At 42.0% G+C, this 17,950-nt stretch overlaps 1 protein-coding gene and 1 long non-coding RNA gene across 3 annotated transcripts in view; both read left to right on the top strand.

The window, feature by feature from the left end:
• Positions 1-17,950, top strand: part of LOC131380755 (uncharacterized) — a 517,791-nt gene that overhangs the window by 383,234 nt on the left and 116,607 nt on the right. The window lies entirely within an intron of this gene.
• LOC131380756 (uncharacterized) lies at positions 8,986-15,950 on the top strand. 2 transcript variants are annotated; one of them, XR_009208929.1, is made up of 5 exons: positions 8,986-9,122; positions 9,397-9,712; positions 11,981-12,116; positions 13,383-13,561; positions 15,723-15,950. It is a non-coding gene; the product is annotated as an uncharacterized LOC131380756 (long non-coding RNA). The 2 variants fall into 2 exon arrangements; XR_009208928.1 differs by lacking the exon at positions 8,986-9,122 and adding an exon at positions 9,151-9,294.

The raw sequence follows: 17,950 nt of genomic DNA, 5'->3' as shown, positions 1-17,950 counted from the left end.
AAGTGTTGTGCTTTACTTGTCGTTCAGAGAAGACAGCACTTCCGGGAGATGCACTATACAATATGGACGGATTCCCTGTCCAGAGAGGAAACCAGGCGCACCCTTCACTACAGGAAAGAACTTGCTCCCTGACCTGCCAGCCAGGTGGAATTTCATTCTTTGTGCTCTCAGGATCTGGTGCTTTGAAGAACTAGCTTCATTAGCCACTAACAGAGATGCACTTGTCGAAACATCAGCAACTGACTTTTTTGTGTGTGCTTAAGAGATCACAGATATTTTTGTACTGGTGCTATCAGAGGTTGGAAGGATTGCTATAGCTACATGTTCTTGCCCCCCTCTCTAAGGTCTATAGCAATGAGTAGCAATGATAATAATTATGATAGTGATAATAGCAAACCATTCACTATGTTTTGTGCTGGGCACTGTAGTAAGTTCATTTTATGTTCAAAACAACCTTCTGAAGTATGTGTCATTTGGGATTGGTTTGACTGCAAGTAGCAGAAACCCAATTTCATGGTTTAACCAATGGAGGGATTTATTTTTCTCATGGAATAGTAAGTCCAGCTGTAAGCACTTCAAGGTGAGTATGCAGGCCACATGGTGCCATCAGGAACCCAGTCTCTTTTGCTGGAGGCCTGCTTCCTCATGTATGCAGCATAGCTGTTCTATTTTGTGCTTCACAACTAATTTTTAGGCAGGAAGTATTTGAAAGAAGGGAGAAGCTAACTAGCACAAACTGACAAGGTGAATGCAAGCTGGATGTGTGCCCTCTAACAAGTGTTCTCAGAAACTCCAGCTGGTACCTCCACTTGCAGCTCCTTGTCCAGAACTGTGTTGCATGACCACATCTAGCTGCAAGAAAGTTGGGTAATCCAAGAGCATTTAAGTGAGCCCCTTGTTAGTAAGAAAGAAAGGAGAACTAGCTGTTGGTTCCATAACCAGTCATGCCTAGCTTAAGTAGTTAATGTTTGTTCAAAATTTACAGACAAAGAAAGTGAAATTGGAGAAGTTAAGTATTTACCAAAGGCTATCTAGCTAGGGAGTGATGGAGCCCAGATCCGAATCCAGGTATGTCTGACTCCAAAGCTACATTCCTAAATGCTGTTTAGAATTTGTTCCTGATGGTTGGTGGTGTTTGGGCTGGACAACAGAGGACTTAAGGGGGTTCTCTTATGGGACAGGAAGGAGAATTGAGTTTTCAGCTTCTTGAGAATAGTGCTAAGATCATTGTATAAAAGATATGGAAGGCAGATTTTGGTACAAGGTAAGGAAGTGGTTACTCACAATTAGTAATTAACTGGTCTATGAGCTGTGTAGCTAACTCTATGACCAGAAACATTTACATAGCTCAGAGGAGATTCCTTAACTGACTGGGAGTTTGGGCCTATTGCAAGTTCAAGATTCTAGGTCCATGAAACAAAAGTGGCTGAGATAGAACCATCAGGATGAAAAGAGGGCTTTTGGTTTCTGCATAGATGCTTCTTGATTTGTCAGAGTGACCATATAATTAATTTATGGTCCAAACTGGGGCATTTTTTTAGAGTAAAAAAGGGATTTATTAGTAATTATGCTGGAACAACAGGCAAACACCAGAATCACCATGGACCAAGTGGAAGCCACGGCTACCCCAGCCATAGGCTCCTGATGGATAATGGAATGGGGAGACCTGGGCTTCATAGGAACTGACAGCTGGGTAAACATCCAGAAAAGACAGACACCCCCAAGGCAGACCTCCCAGTTCCGTAGGCTAAACCTCCCAAGAGGCCCTGCCTGTGATGGGCTTCGGTGACAGACATTAAAATCTGATGGGCAAGAACAATAAGTGACTACTGAAAACGTATGTCTGACACAGCCCCTCAGGCCGAGTCTCCCTTAGCATGACTCATTTTCAGAGACACCGAGCTTAGGTAACGCCATGTGTCTTACTGAGTCATGAACCCAGCCCATTCTAGGCTGGGAAGGCAACTGGATTTTACATCCCCTGATATCCTTCTCAGCTTTTAAAAACTGCCCTTCTGATTTGCTCCATCACCTTGGGCAAGTCACAACCTCTCTGTGATTTGGCTTCTCCTTTAGTGGAAATAAAATGGAAATAATAGTTATGCAAGAGGAAAAAAATGATTCAAGATCTTCCAACGAAAGTTGCTGCATACAGCCAAGTGATATTATTATTTTCATGACAGTTATTAGCAGAGCTGCTTCTTGTCCCATCCCCTCTCATTAGGCCACAGGGCATGGAATAAACACAGGTTTGGCCAGTGACTGGTATTTGATGATGTTGGCACCAGAGATGAAGGGGAGGAATTTCTCTCTGGCTTGTGTTTCACTATTAACCTCCTTTTGCCTGGATCTCAATGCCTGCTAGTATGGAGACTGGAAATCTGTGATAATCTCAACTATTTGTCTCATAGCAGAGGCAGCCTATTCAGAAAACCATTTAATAATGATGCCATTACAATATTGTCTTTTTTCTTTCCTTAATTCCTTTATTCAATAAATATTGATTGAGCATGTCTGTGTGCCAGGTTCTGTTTCCCAAGGATAGAGCGAGAGGCATAATGACAGCATTAAGCTTTTCAATGTTTGTTGAATCAAGGAATTTATGAGATGTGAAAGTTTGGAGAGCTCATCTCCTGCTGCAAACTTGCGTCTCTCTCGTCTATCCTGACCCCTGAGAGGTATTTCTAAAAGCAAAATTGCTCTTGTTACCCATTTCCTAAAGGAGCAAAACTGAATTTCTTTTTTTTTTTTATTACTGTACTTTAAGTTCTAGGGTACATATGCACAACATGCAGATTTGTTACATATGTATATATGTGCCATGTTGGTGTGCGGCACCCATTAACTCGTCGTTTACATTAGGTATATCTCCTAATGCTATCCCTCCCCGCTTCCCCTACCCCAGAACAGGCCCCGGTGTGTGACGTCCCCCTTCCTGTGTCCAAGTGTTCTCATTGTTCAATTCCCACCTATGAGTGGGAACATGCGATGGCAAAACTGAATTTCTTAATATGGCACAGAAGAACCTTCAGGGTTGGCCTCTGTTCACTGTTTTGTCTCTTCTCTCACTGAGCCCCTTTTTGGACTATAAGTTTCAGCGATTACGACTTCTCTATAGGTTCCTGAACATTCAGCTCTCTCATATCTCTAGGCCAGAGGGCGGCAGACATTTACTTGTAAAGGGCCAGATAGTTAATATTTTTGGTTTCCTGAGTCATGTGGTCTCTGTTGCAACTACTCAATGCTGCTATTGTAGTGTGAAAGCAGCCATGGAAAAAATAGAAATGCATGAGCATGGCTCTGTTCAAATAAAACTTTATTTACAAAAACAGGCAGCAGATGGGATTTGGCCCACAGGCTGTAGTTTGTTGATCTCTGCTTTAGGCTTTTGCTCATTCTGTGGTCTTTTACTTGTCTACATTAAACTCCTTTCATCTGATCAACGCCCATTCAATTGTCACCTCAAGTCTGAGGTCTTGCCACACTACCCTGGGTAGAACTGTTCACGCATACCACTGTGTTCTCTGTACATACCACCCCGACAAGTAACGGAAAATTAAAGCTGTGTTTTCTCCCATAACCATATTCTAAGCTTTATTTATTCATTCATTCACACATGCATACATTCACAGATTCATTCATTTAACAACATTTAACGACCACCCACTATGGGGCAGAGCTGATGACTTTTTAGTCTTTGTACAACACCCAGTGGAAGTATAACACATAAAACGTGCTTACTACATGCTTGTGAAGAAAAGGAGATAGAACTCAATAAAAAAAGTCCATTGCCAAAGATACATCTGCATCTTTATTGTAAGTGCTCAGAAGTGGGAAGTTGTCTTTATTGATTATGAAGCCTCTCCACTGTGTGGAGGGGTTTGGTCAGTTAATTGTATTTGGAGCTTTTCTTTTAAGGTTTCTGTCACCCGGCCTGGAATAGTTTGGTGGCTCCCACCTGTTGTCCATTCTTATCCCTTTTCCTAGAACTCAGGGTCCTGTTTTCTGGTGAAAACTTATGGCAGTACTAAGAGTAGTAGCACCAACTTCTAAACTCCCATCGGGGCAGGTGACAGACTTACATGAGTTTGAGGTTTACCAATATAGTGCAGTGTGTTTCTGGTTTTTACTGTTATTTTTAAGTAGGAGATCTGTTTTTTCCATTGCTCCCTGAGAAAATAGGGCTCTCTGAGCTAAAGAGCTTAACCAGCTCACAGCATGGGGAGAGTGAAATAGCTTCCTTGCAGACTCTGAATCTTTTGTTTGTTTGTTTTTTATGTCCAGTCTCTGGCTTTTTTAGAGCAATTTAAAGGTAAATGTAAATATGAAGCTTCTTGATTACTCATATTACAGAAATGATTTCATGGTTTTATGAGCCAAAAAATATTTTAAGTAGGGCTTAAGTCATTTTCTTAAATTTACAACCCATTCTAAATGTAAACAGAATTATATTTAATTGGTTGTCACCAATGGAACCAAAATGACTTCATTTGGTTTCAACCTGGTCAGATATAGATTTTCAATGGTTACCAGGAAGGAAATGTGTTTATAATCAGAGGCAGAGAAAAGGAAATGGTTATAGCTGGTTACAAAACAAGCATAAAACCTCCACACTGTTTCTCATGTTACAAGAGCAAATAGGAAAGAAGCCACAAATGGGGATGGTAGCACAGAGTGTGTGTTGGGTAAACACTAGAGAAACGGGAGAATGTTCTGGGTCTCTACTTTTTTCATTATAGAAAGGCAGCAAGGGAAGCTGCTGAACAGAGTACAAGGCTGTCTGCTTACTAACTCACCCTCACAGGTAATAGAAAATCAAATTCAAGTTTCATTGCCCCCAGGGTCTCTTCACTGATACATCAATAATGTGCCTGCCCTGGCACTTTAAGACTGGTTACTCTTATGAGGAAACTAAGGCAAGAAGAAACTAAGGCAGAGGAGGTGGAGAGTGGAGCAGGGTCACAAACTGACCTTTGGTTACAAAAGAAAAACAAGACAGTGTTACTAACTGACCAGGGCCATGAAAGGTAGTAAACACAGCCAGGGCAAAGTAGAGAGCGTGCAAGCTAACCCCATTGCGACAAATACCCACACAATTTGGTGATACGAAATTTCTAGCAAGTTCCTCATTGAGTAAGCTGTTGTCACAAGTATATTTTGAATGGGTTCGTAACAATGTGTATGTGTTTTAGGTGTGCAAGACAGGGGCAAATGAGTTTCATGAATAAATGTGCTACTTGCTTGCCTGAGGTATTAAAATTTAAAATAAAATGCTATCTTCACTCTTGTTTCTGGCACGAACAAATACTTTACTTTTGGCAGTTCTCATCAAAAGTTAAGTGTCACCATTTGGCAATGTCTATCAGAATGAAAACTCACATATCCTCTGATTCTGTAATTCCACTTTAAGGAATTGATTCTGTAGTCCTATTCATACATAGGTGCAAAAGTATGTTTGTGGAACTAAAAAACTGAAAACCACCATTATGTCTATTCAGAAGAGGCTGGGTAAATTATGGGACACTCATATTATGAAATATAGTGCAGCTGTACAGATTTGCAGCAAACTTCACAATATCTGTTAAGTTTCACTGAAGAATGTAAGAGTACATGTAAGGAAGGGGAGGGGCATACACACACACAACACACACACACACACACACACGCACACATACACACACACTAGGGCAGGGGGCCCCAATCCCCAGCCAGCAGACTGGTACTGGTCCATGACCTGTTAAGAACCAGGCTGTACAGCAAAAGGTAATAGGTAAGTGAATAAGCTCTGCCTCCTGTCAGATTAGCGGGCATTAGATTCTCATAGGAGTGTGAACCCTGTTGGGAATTGCCCATGTGAGGGGTCCAGGTTGTGCACTCCTTATTGAGAATCTAATTAATGCCTGATGATCTGAGGTGGAACAGTTTCATCCCAAAACTGTCCTCCACCCATGCTGGTCCGTGGAAAAATGGTGTTCCACGAAACTGGTCCCTGGTGACAAAAAGGTTGGTGACTGCTGCATTAGGGGACTTCAAAAGGTTTATGGAAAAAATTAAAAGATAAAAATAAAAATATAAAATTATTTCTCAACATAAGCTCCATCAAGTTCAAGACACTTTTGTAAGCAGTGATAGCCATTTAGTGCATCCCTAAAGAACTGAGGGTCCTGGGAATTTAACCATATCAATGTAATCTTTTTTACCTTATTAACTGAAGAAAAATGGGTATTCTTTAAAGATTTCTTAAGATTAGAAAACAAAAAGTCAGAAGGCGTCAAATCAGGATTGTACGTTGGATGTCTAAGGATTTCCCAGTGAAACTCACAAAATCGTCCTTGTTTGATGAGACGAATGATCAGGAGTATTGTCACGGTGGAGAAGGACTCTCTGGTGAAGCTTTCCTTGGAGTTTTTCTGCTACAGTTTTGGCTTTCTCAAAACACCCTCATAAGAAGCAGATGTTATCATTCTTTGGCCTTCCAGAAAGTCAACAGAAAAATGCTTTGAGAATCTCCAAAAATTGTTACCATGACCTTTTCTCTTGACCAGTCTGCTTTTTCTTTGACTGAACCATTTCCACCTCTTGGTAGCCATTGCTGTGACTGGGCTTTATCTTCAGGATCAGACTGGTAATGCCGTGTTTCATCTCCTATTACAATCCTTCAATGAAATGCTTCAGGATCTCGATCCCACTTCTTTAGGAATTCCATTGAAAGCTCTGCTCTTGTCTGCAGCTGATCTGAGTGCAGTAGTTTGTTACCTATCCAGTGAAAAGTTTGTTCAACTTTAATTTGTCATTCAGAATTGTGTAAGCTGAACCAATTGAGATGTCTATGGTGTTGGCTATAATTAGGCTTATGCTTACGTTTATAATTAGGTTTATGCTCCTAACTGTCAGTCCTCTTTAATTGGGGCACAAACAATATTATTATTATTATTTGTTTTTGAGACAGGGTCTTGTTCTGTTGCCCAGGTTGGAGTGTAGTAGCACAATTAGTGGTTCACTGCAGGCCGACCTCTGAGGCTCAGGTGATCCTCTCACCTCAGCCTCCCAACTAACTGGTACTACAGGCCTGTGCCACCATACTCGGCTACTTTTTAAATTTTTTGTAGAGATGGGGGTCTCACTATGTTGCCCAGGTTGGTTTCAAACTCCTGGGCTCAAGCGATCCTCGCACCTTGGCCTCCCAAAGTGTTGGGATTATAGGCATGAGCCAACAATAGTAACTTTTTCCTTGAAAATGTATGCGAATGGTCTGCTGCTGTGGGCTTCATCTTAAACATTGTCTCATCTCTTCTTAAAATGAATTAGCCATGTGTAAACTGTTGATTTCTTTGGGGCAGTGTCCCCATACACTTTTTGTACAGTTTCAATGATTTCACTGTTCTTCCATGCAAGCTTCACCCTAGATTTGAAGTTTGTTCTTGCTTCAATTTTAGCAGAATTCATGTTGCTCTGACAGAGGTGCTTTCCAAACTGAAGTCTTATCCTTCTTACTGCCTCAACTAGATTCTGTTCAGACACGTTACAACAGGTTAGTATGAGTTTATTTTGGTGCAAGAAAAATGAAAATCCATGCATAGTTTTTTCATAATATGCATTTTCCATAAACTTTTTAAAGACCTCTTTTTTGTGTGTGCACTTATATATACACAGAGTATTTCTAGAAGGATACCCAAGAAATTTAGCACTGGGTGTTTCTATGAAAAAGATTGGGAGACTGGGTTCCAGAGGTCGATAGAAGTTTACTTTCCACTCCATATTGTTTTGCCCTGTTTGAAATTTTTATCAGCCAGGTGCATAAATCATTTTTCAAAAAGAATTTTAATGGAAATGTCATTCTTCCCAATTAATTAGGGTTTTGCTGGTGATGGTATCAGTGTCCAGTGAAATCGACTGAAATATATGGTTTGAAAAAAAATGGGTACCCTTTAAAGATGGACTAAGATTCATGGGCTAAAAGTGGTTTAAAACCTTTTGAAAGAAGGCATCTTTCAGCTATGCATGTATTTGGGAAAAGTATTTCGGTAACTAATGAATAATAGAGAACATTGATTTGGGCTGCTATTTTTATGCTGACAATTTGGAGTCCCAGAGAGTTGTGTAGAAAGCCCAGTGCCTCTCCCCAGCAAGTGGTGGCTAAAGCCCTTTTATGTTGAAGGGTCACCCTGACTTAAAGCCTAAGAAATCATTAATTGAAAGCTTTCAGCTTCTCTTGTATATTCCAACTTCATAGCTCTAAAAAAGTCACCAGTGCCACTTCTCTCTTTCCTGTGGATGACAGAAGAATGCATGGAAGGATAAACACTCGCTGATTTATTTACATTAAATAATACCCTCATTCCCAGGAGCCAGCAAGATTGGTGGCCTTTAGAAATCACTGACATGGACTGGGTGCGGTGGCTCATGTCTGTAATCCCAGCACTTTGGGAGGCCCAGGCGGGTGGATCACGAAGTCAGGAGTTCGAGACCAGCCTGGTCAACATGGTGAAACCCTGTCTCTACTAAAACTACAAAAATTAGCTGGGCATGGTGGTACGTGCTTGTAATCCCAGCTACTGGGGAGGCTGAGGCAGGAGAGTTGCTTGAACTCAGGAGACGTAGGTTGCAGTGAGCCAAGATTGTACCATTGCGCTCCATCCTGGGTGACAGAAAGAGACTCTGTCCCCAAAATAAATAAATAAATAAAATAAGTAAATAAAAATCAGTCACATGACAACAGCTTAGCAACTTCCTTCTAAAGTTGGACTCATGTGCAGAAAAATGAAAGTACAGAAGGGTGGCCAACACACATTCTTTTTTGAGACCTGCAGCTGAATCAACATTTGGCGTTTTGGGGGAAAGTAAACGACAGCACCCCTTTCATTTAAAGTTTTTATTAGCCAGTGTTATCTCTTGTAATGTGGAGTTTATTGTTAATTAACCCATTTATTGTTAATTAGCTCATCGTTTATCTATGGCTTCTTTCTTCTCAAACAGACCGTAAGCTCCTTCAGTGCTGGAGCAGTGTCATTCATCCATTTGTTCATTTATGGATCAAGTATTTAATGCATAACTACCACATGCATGATGCTTTGCTAAGCCCTTGGGGAGGCAAAGAAGAAGACATATTCCTTGCTTTCAAGGTATTCAGTCTTTTAGTCTCCTCCAGTCTCATGGTCTAATAGATAGCCTTATTCAGATTTGTGTCTCCCAAGGTTATGGACACAGAGAGAGCTCAAGCAGATGCTTAGGAAATGCTGGTTGGTTGTGAAATTGCTCAGACCGTGAACCCACAATGGTGTCATGATACTGTGGGTGTGTATTCAATTTTTGCTGATGAATTTTAGGAAATCACCAGACAGTTTTTCAAGATCTCTTTAATAATAGCTTTTAGAAGTAGACTTTCTTTTTTCTTAGATTAGAAGTTTCTGGACCTGGCAATGGAACCTCTTTTAGGGCTGAAATTGAAGACAACAATTATTCTGACCCAAGAGCTTGGGCTATAAACTCCTTGGGAAGTCGGCCCACTTTTCACACGGACAAATGGCAACTCATGAACAAAGAGGCACAGGAAGAGAGAAAGGGGTCAGGGAAGGTAACATTTCCTGAGTGCCCACACAAGGCCTGGAACACCACATGCTTGAGTTCATTTACAAACAGCCACTTGAGGAACACCGTGACACTGAGGTTGAGAGAAAGAAATGAGCATTTTGGCAGAGGATGGGGTCTGGGGGTGAGTAGGCGATGGATATATTTGTATGTATGTATGGTGTGCTTTTAATTTAACATTAAATACAGCTTTATCAAGCACTCTTCTATTTTCTACGTGCCCAAAGATGTGTAAGCCACAGTCTAAGTTCTCAAGGAGGAAAATGGTATAAAGAAACATACCCTAAGTTAAATAGCCACCTGAAAATGGTATAACATTATAGATTTTAGAGTTGCCTGGATCCAGAGGGAACATTTGATCCAGAGTTTCCAGAAATGTTGTCCTCATCTCATTGATAGGATGCAAGATGATTTGGGTATTATACAAACATTTAAAACTTTCATTAGGCATTTACTTTAACATGCATTAGAAAAATCAAGAGCGTATCACGCTCTCTGTGGTGGCACACACCTATAGTCTCAACTACTCGGGAGAATTGCTTGAGCCCAGGCAGGGATTCAAGGCCAGCCTGGACAACATAGCAAGATGCTATCACAATAAATAAATAAATAAAGGAAAAAGAAAAATCTGTAGCATATCAGACTCTTGCATACGTGGATATTACTGCTTCCTGTGAGGCTACATATGAAAGTGAATTGATTTAAGGATTATCTAAAGGAAAACATCAAGTTAGTAGCTGAGTATAGGGAAGTGGACTGGAATATGGCAAAGATTCTGTAAGTGTTATTTGAATGACCTGAGTTTGGGAAATTCAGATCAAGTCCAATCTCCAGGATGCAGAGAGAGTAAGTGAGTTGTCCAAGGTCACGAAGCAAGTGGAGATCACAGACCGGAATGCAGCCTCCGCCCCTACATCTTTATTCAATCATTTCTTCCTACTTTGCAGATGTGGAAACTGCAGGCCAAATAACAAATTCTGTCTTTCTAATGCAATAACTGCCATGAGAATCTGACTGCAAAGTAGAAAGCATAGAATTGCCTTCATGAAAAATCAAAGTTAATATTTATAGAGTGCTTACTGTGCATCCCGGTGTTATAAAAATGTCATACATATTAATTTATGTTAATCCCTAAGCCACCCTGTGAGATGTGCTTAGATATTTCTACCATCCCTCTTTTTGCATGAAGAAATTAAGGAACAAATAACAATAGCTTTCTTAGATTATAACCTGCAGAGCTGGGATTTGAACCCCCAGGTAGTCCAGCTCCAGAATTTGCCTCCTTAAACATTACACATACAACTCACCAATCATAAATGGAGAGGTGAAAGGGGCAACTTGTCTACCTGGTGAAATTTTAGATTCTGCTCAGACAATGTATTGCTCCCCTGTTCCTTCCTGCTTCACATTTTTCAATTAATGCCTTGTTCATTCCATGGAAGACATTGTTTCTTCATGCCACCATTTTTAATTAATTAATTAGCATTAATTAATTAATGTTTTAGAGATGGGGGTCTCTCTGTTACCCAGGCTGGTCTCGAACTCCTGGGCTCAAGTGATCCTCCTGCTTCAGCCTCCCAAGTAGCTGGGATTACAGGCACCACCTGCAGTGCCCAGCTCACATCATTACTTTTTAATCTGCAGAAACTCAGATTCCACAGAGAGAAATCTGTGACTACCAAGAACAATTCTTTTATAAAAATAAAATTTGTTGGATTTCTATGATAAAAACTATAAAGAAATAGTCCCACCCCTAAGGTTGAAGAAAGGAAAAGAGTCATAGAAGTGAATGCAGGGAGGGATAATTTTGGGAAATGGTGGGGCTGAGAGTGACACTGGAGAGGAGGCCCGTGTTAGGACTGGTGCAGCGCACCACAGGGGGTCACCAGGTGTTGAGAAAGCCTTGTCTAGTGCCCAGCACTTGGCACAGCACCTGGCATACAGCAGGTGCTTGAAAGCTTTGTTGAATGGATGGAAGTCTGGATGGAAACAGAAGCCAGGCACGGAGGCCGGCGCCAGCACAGTGACTGGAGGTGAGAAGGCATCAAACACTTGACCCACTATATAACTTTGCTCAGGTAAGCCCAAGAGGCAAGCACAGTGCCAAATCTCCAATCAGCAGACAAAGAAGCTGTGAGTAAACCATTCACTGTGCTGCTGCTCTGGCTACAAAGTTTTGCTTTGGGGAAATCCTTTTCATGTTTGTTACCTATTGGTAGCAGCCCCCGTTCAATCCTCCGACCTACTCTTCCTTAGATGAACCGCCCTCACTCTCCTTCCCTATAGGGTGCCTCAGGGCGGGCCAAGGCCATCTAGGGACCATCGCCAGCCTCCTTTGTGCTGGTGCCAGAGAAAGATCAACCCGTGGCACTTTTCTGTATCTCACCAGCAGGTGCTGACAGCTGAGCCATTCCATGCACCTTCGGAGCAAAGAACTGCTGGAACCCAGGGCCAAGTTCAGAGCCTGAAATTTTTTTCAAAGGCTGCAAGGAGAAACCTGGAGGGCCTGATCACACATTACATAAGCCGTATGTGAGCGGAGGATGCCACTGATGCTAGGAACCCAGTGCCTGTCAGAATTGCGCAAGTTTTACGCAGAAGCACTTAAGTGTTGCAACATGACCCCACATCTTTACCAAAAATGTGAAACATCCACCCAGCACACACTTTAAAAACACTAAAGCTCTTCTCCACCAGGTGGCTAAGGCTGCTTGATGGGGCTGACAGGAGAGGAGCTTTGCAGGGGACCTGACTTACTGTAGCTCTTGGCCCAGGGAGCTGAACACGCAGTACTTTGTACCCCAATAGCCTTGGGCAGCCCAAGCCTCTGATAAAATGTACTTTTTTGTGTGTTTGTTTTTCCTGGCAGTCTCATTTTGGGTTATAAATGGCTCATTATTTCCATCCCATAGATCCATTCTTGCCTCTGTTGCGTTCTCTTTCGGCTTTCCAAAATAACCGAAAGGTTGGTAAAACCAACGCTGGCGAACGGCTTGTTCTGACCTTGAGCAGAGGCCGAATTTCCACATTGCTCATGCCATCTACAGTTGCTTCCGTGTCTGAGAGGTTGGCTGGAAAGGCCTCCTGAAAGCAGGGGATATAATTATACTTACACTAAAGCACTTGTTGCCATTAAATGCCAGAAAGTGGCATGGACCTTCCCTTGTTCCTGCCCTGCAACCTTTTCGGAGGACTATTGGGCAATCATCAGAGGTTATAGAGTTGGAACAGCATTCCCCCCAGATAGGTCATTTTCCCTGCAGGACAGCTTGGAGGCAAATTTTATTAAGTATCAAGTAGCTGACCCAAAGCAGTATAAATAGCGAGAGAACATATGACAAACCCAGAAATGAATGTGTTTAAACCCCAGGCTGAAGATATATAATGTGTTTACTGTTATCAGCACCTGCATGAAGATATTTTTGCCCAGTAGCCATCCAGGAAAAGATGAAACATATAAGTGATGTTATTAAGGCTTAATCTTAGAAAAATAATTTTGACCCTACTTTTGGAAGTCAGTGGACCACAGAATTAATTTGGGGAAGGGACCTGAGGATAGGTTGGATGTGATTGGGTGTCAAAGGAAGTACAGACGGACACTTATAAAACACCCCAAGTTCAGCCAGTTAAGAGCCAGGGGGAAAAAACATAGAAGTGTAGTTTACATTGGGTAGGAGGTGTAAGCAGTCACTATCAGGCGAAAGGAACTTCCAAGTTGGATTTTTTCGAGAGAAACATGGAGAACATTTTAATTCAGGCCTGTTTTCCTCCATTGTTCCCTACCTTTATTCTAGGACATACCACAGAGTACAAACCATGCTTTAGTGACATTGATCAGGCCACAGATGACTGAGTTATGAGAGGCCATGAGCTTTCCAAGGTCAGTTTCCTAAACCAGCTGCTTCTCATCAGTCCGGTCCCCACTGGCCAGAGCTGTTGACATCCTGGAAGATAATCTTATATTCCTACAAAGGTAGGAGAAGGTTCTGGGGAGAAATAGTGTAAGTTTTTATTTTTAATTTTTGATTATTATGGGTACATAATACGTGTATGTATTCATGGCAGGGGTACATGTGATGTTCTGATACAGGCATGTGGTGTATAATGATCACATCATGCTAATTGGAGTGTCCATCACCTCAAGCACTTATTATGTCTTTTTGTTAGGAACATTCCAATTCTACTCTTCTAGTTTCATTTTTGTTTGTTTTTGAGAGGCAGGGTCTTGCTCTGTTGCCCAGGCTGGAGGGCAGTGGCAAGATCACTGCTCACCGCAGCCTCGACTTCCTGGGCTCAAGTGATCCTCTGGCCTCAGCCTCTCATGTAGTTCTATTAATAGAACTAAGACAAAAAGGGCCATAGGCTTTCAGAGGCCACAGTGACCACAAGAGGCTGATGCACCACCATGCCTGGCTAATTTTTGAATTTTTCCAAGAGAAGAGGTCTCCCTATGGTGCCCAAACTGGTCTCGAACTCCTGGGCTCAAGTGATCCTCCTACCTCAGCCTTCCAAAGTGCTGGGATTATAAGCGTGAGCCACATATCCAGTCTAGCAGTTTTAAAATACACAGTAAATTTTGTTGACTGTTGTTGCCCTGTTGTGCTGTCAAATACTAGATCTTATTTAACTATATTTTTGCACCCATTAACCATTCCCATTTCTCCCCTTGCTCCCTGCTACCCTTCCCAGCCTCTGGTAACCATCATTCTACTCCCTATCTCCATGATTTCAGTTGTTTTAATTTTTAGTTTCCCCTTATGAGTGAGGACATTTGAAACTGGTCTTTCTATGAGGAATGGCATGAGTTTGACATAGAATGCAATTTGTTGAAGCACTCAGAGTCAGCAAATTTCCAACACATCCCTGGCCCTGCCTACAGCCTGCAGCTTCCTGTATGCCTTGTAAAGAGAGACTTCTGCTTCTACCAGATCTAAGTTCTAAAAGTGTTTTTAAGAGTGGCAATATTGTGTGTTTAACCCTTTGAAGAAGACAATAGCCACCTGAATATATCAGTTCTTACATGTTAATTAAAAATCAGTATCTTTACTTTGTATCTATTAATAGAACTAAGACAAAAAGAGCCATAGGCTTTCAGAGGTCACAGTGACCACAAGAGGCTGATGCAGTCAAGAAATTCTTCACAGAGGGCATGGGGCATGGATGTAGCTCTGATGCTTTTTCCCAGAACCACCCTCACTCCTTCAAAGACTGTTGGCTCCTTACCCAGTATTCACTCTCCATGTCTTCCTTGGTAGAATAACTGCAGCGTGGGAAAGTGCCTGGCTAAAAGGCTGCATTTTCCAGCCTCCTTTGCAGTAGGGGTGACTAATGAAATCCCAGGAGATGTTGGGTGGTCAGGGTTGCCAGATCAAATAAGGGACGCTTAATTAAATTAGAATTTCAGTATCAATGAACATTTTATTGTTGTTGTCGTTGTTGTTGAGATGGAGTCTCATTGTGTCACCCAGACTGGAGTGCACTGGTGCCATCCTGGCTCACTGCAAGCTCTGCCTCCTGGGTTCAAGCGATTCTCCTGCCTCAGCCTCCTGAGTAGCAGGGGTTACAGGTGTGCGCCACCACACCTGGCTAATTTTTGTATTTTTAGTAGAGACAGGGTTTTGCCATTGTTGGCCAGGCTGGTCTCGAACTCCTGGCCTCAAATGATCCACCCGCCTTGGCCTCCCAAAGTGCTGGGATTACAGGCATGAGCCACCTTGCCTGGCCTACCCCTTTTGTCCTTTTTCCCATTTTCTTTTCTGGGATATGGATGCGATGCCTAGGGCTCCAGCCTCCTTCTTGGGTCATGAGGTTAAGGATGGTAGATACAAAAGACAGGACTGCATACCTTCAGACTTTCTTATGCGTGATAGTAACCATTGATTTTCTTTAGCTGCTTGTTGTATCTCTGTGATTTGCATCCAACTGCTCTTCCTAACTGGTATAGCCATAATAAAGAGTGCATTGTGGTGGCAGCAGCTGAAATTGATGAAGAACGCGAAGTAAAGCAAAACAGAGTTGGAGTGAAAAGAAGGCACAGAAGGCTATGTCCAAACTGGGTCTTTGACAGGTTATAGGGGTTACTAGAGTCACTATCCAGAAATCTAAGAATATCCTCTTTGTCATCACAAAACCAGATGTCTACAAGAGCCCTGCTTCGGATACCTATATCGTTTTGGGGGAAGCCAAGATTGAAGATTTATCTCAGCAAGCACAAGTAGCAGCTGCTGAGAAATTCAAAGTTCAAGGTGAAGCTGTCTTAAACATTCAAGAAAACACACCAACTCCAACTGTACAAAAGGAGAGTGAAGGGGACGAGGTTGATGAAACAGGTATAGAAGTTAAGGACATAGAATTGGTCATGTCACAAGGGAATGTGTCCAGAGCAAAGGCAGTTGGAGCCCTGAAGAACACAGTAATAATATTGTAAATGCTATTATGGAATTAACAATGTAACCATCTGAAAGCAACTGTTTTTGGTGTCTCAAATGAGTGACTGCAGCTTGGTTCGAAATTTGTACTGCTGCTATCATAAATAAAGTTACGGCTTCTTGTTGGATGAAAAAAAGAAAAGAGTGCATTGTTATTTTTGATATTTTGGTTCAGTCTGTATACCGTGTTTCATTTTGCTTTTGCCTCTTGTGTATAATAAACCATTCTACTTTTTTTTTCTTTTTTCTTTTTGAGATGGAGTCTTGCTCTGTCGCCCAGGCTGGAGTGCAGTGGTGTGATCTTGGCTCACTGCAACCTCCACCTCCTGGGTTCATGCAATTCTCCTGCCTCAGCCTCCCAAGTAGCTGGGATTACAGGCATGTACCACCATGCCTGGCTAATTTTTTTGTATTTTTAGTGGAGACAGTGTTTCACCATGTTAGCCTGGCTGGGCTCGAATTTCTGACCTCAAGTGATCTGCCCACCTTGGCCTCCCAAAGTGCTGGGATTACAGGCATGAGCCACTGCACCCGGCCCTAATTTTTGTATTTTTAATAGAAATGGGGTTTCACCATGTTGGCCAGGCTGGTCTCAAACTCCTGACCTCAAATGAGGCCTCCTGCCTTGGCCTCCCAAAGTGCCTGGATTGCAGGCATGAACCACCATGCCCAGCCTTTATTTTCACTTACTATATTTTTCTAAGGACTCTGAGAAAAGTGGATAGTGTTCCCTACATTCATTGAAATGGTAGCCCTTAACATGAGTTTCTACATGGTGTTATTACCTGATTACTTTGCAAATTGCATTTAGGTATTTTGAGTAATTGCTTTAGATAAATAATAATAATAATAATACTTATTAAGCAGAATAGTTCCTATCTCTGCACAGAGATTTGTTCTGAAAACTCAAGTCCCATGAGACGGCACTCTGAAACCCCAGAATCATATTTCAAAACAGTTTTGACAACTGTCTTATATGTTGTAAAGATTAGCTAAGGAGAGTCATGTGCACAGGAAAAGCTGATTTGCAAAGCACCATCAATAATTTAGGAATGATGTAAAACCTAACTCCTTTAGCCTTGTTAGCAAGTCGACTGCTTTGAGTGTCCATTGTGAGGCATTCTGGGAAATGAAAGGGGTCATAGAATTGGCCTCCTTGCAAATGAGCTCAAGCTAACTGGCCTAGCATGTCTGGGAAAGAGAAGTTACCTGGGCTAGGAACTGTATAAATACCTGCCCTCCCTTTCTGCAGTGGAATCTTTCGAAGGTTAAGCAACAGTAAATAATCAACTAAGAATTTCTCAGAGTTGCTGCATTTACCTTCCTCTGCTTTTTTCTTTTTTGCCCATGAAGATGAAGCAACTTTGGAATGAGAGCAATATTTCCTTTTAGGACTCCCTGCTTGAGACACGCAGAGAACAAGCTCAGGCCTGGCCTGGCTGGCAGAGACTGCCTGCGGGAGAGAGCTGGGCTTGAGGTATGGGTGAGGGATGGTGAGTTAGAATTTAACAGAAGGGGAGGAGAAGAAAACTCATTTGATTTTGTAAGTTTCCACACAGGCCTTTCAGCAACATCTATCAGCAAAAGAAAGGCAACAGAATCTTGCACCTTGAAAGTCACTGGGGGCAAAGAGGGTCTGGGAGTCAGCTCCTGGAATATCAGCTATATTACAAAAAAGAAATAAGTAATGCAAAGGAAAAAGCAATACACATATGTAGAGAGACTGACCTAGAAGATCTGGCCTTGGTATCTGGGGATTGGTAATGATGTCATGGTGGTTAGCTCAGAGGAGATGATGGATGAGTCCACTTGTATACATCTGTATTACAAACGCAAATAAAACTTGGAATGATGTGAGCTGGCAGAAAAAACAAAGTCCATCTGTTCATTAGTGTTCTCTTTACAATGTGAAGGGGGAAAAGAACTATTTTTTT

Source organism: Hylobates moloch, unplaced genomic scaffold (assembly GCF_009828535.3).
Source record: "Hylobates moloch isolate HMO894 unplaced genomic scaffold, HMol_V3 SCAFFOLD_12, whole genome shotgun sequence".
Lineage (NCBI taxonomy): Eukaryota > Metazoa > Chordata > Mammalia > Primates > Hylobatidae > Hylobates > Hylobates moloch.
The sequence above is the reverse complement of the archived record's forward strand: the minus strand, read 5'-3'. Positions and strand labels throughout refer to the sequence as shown.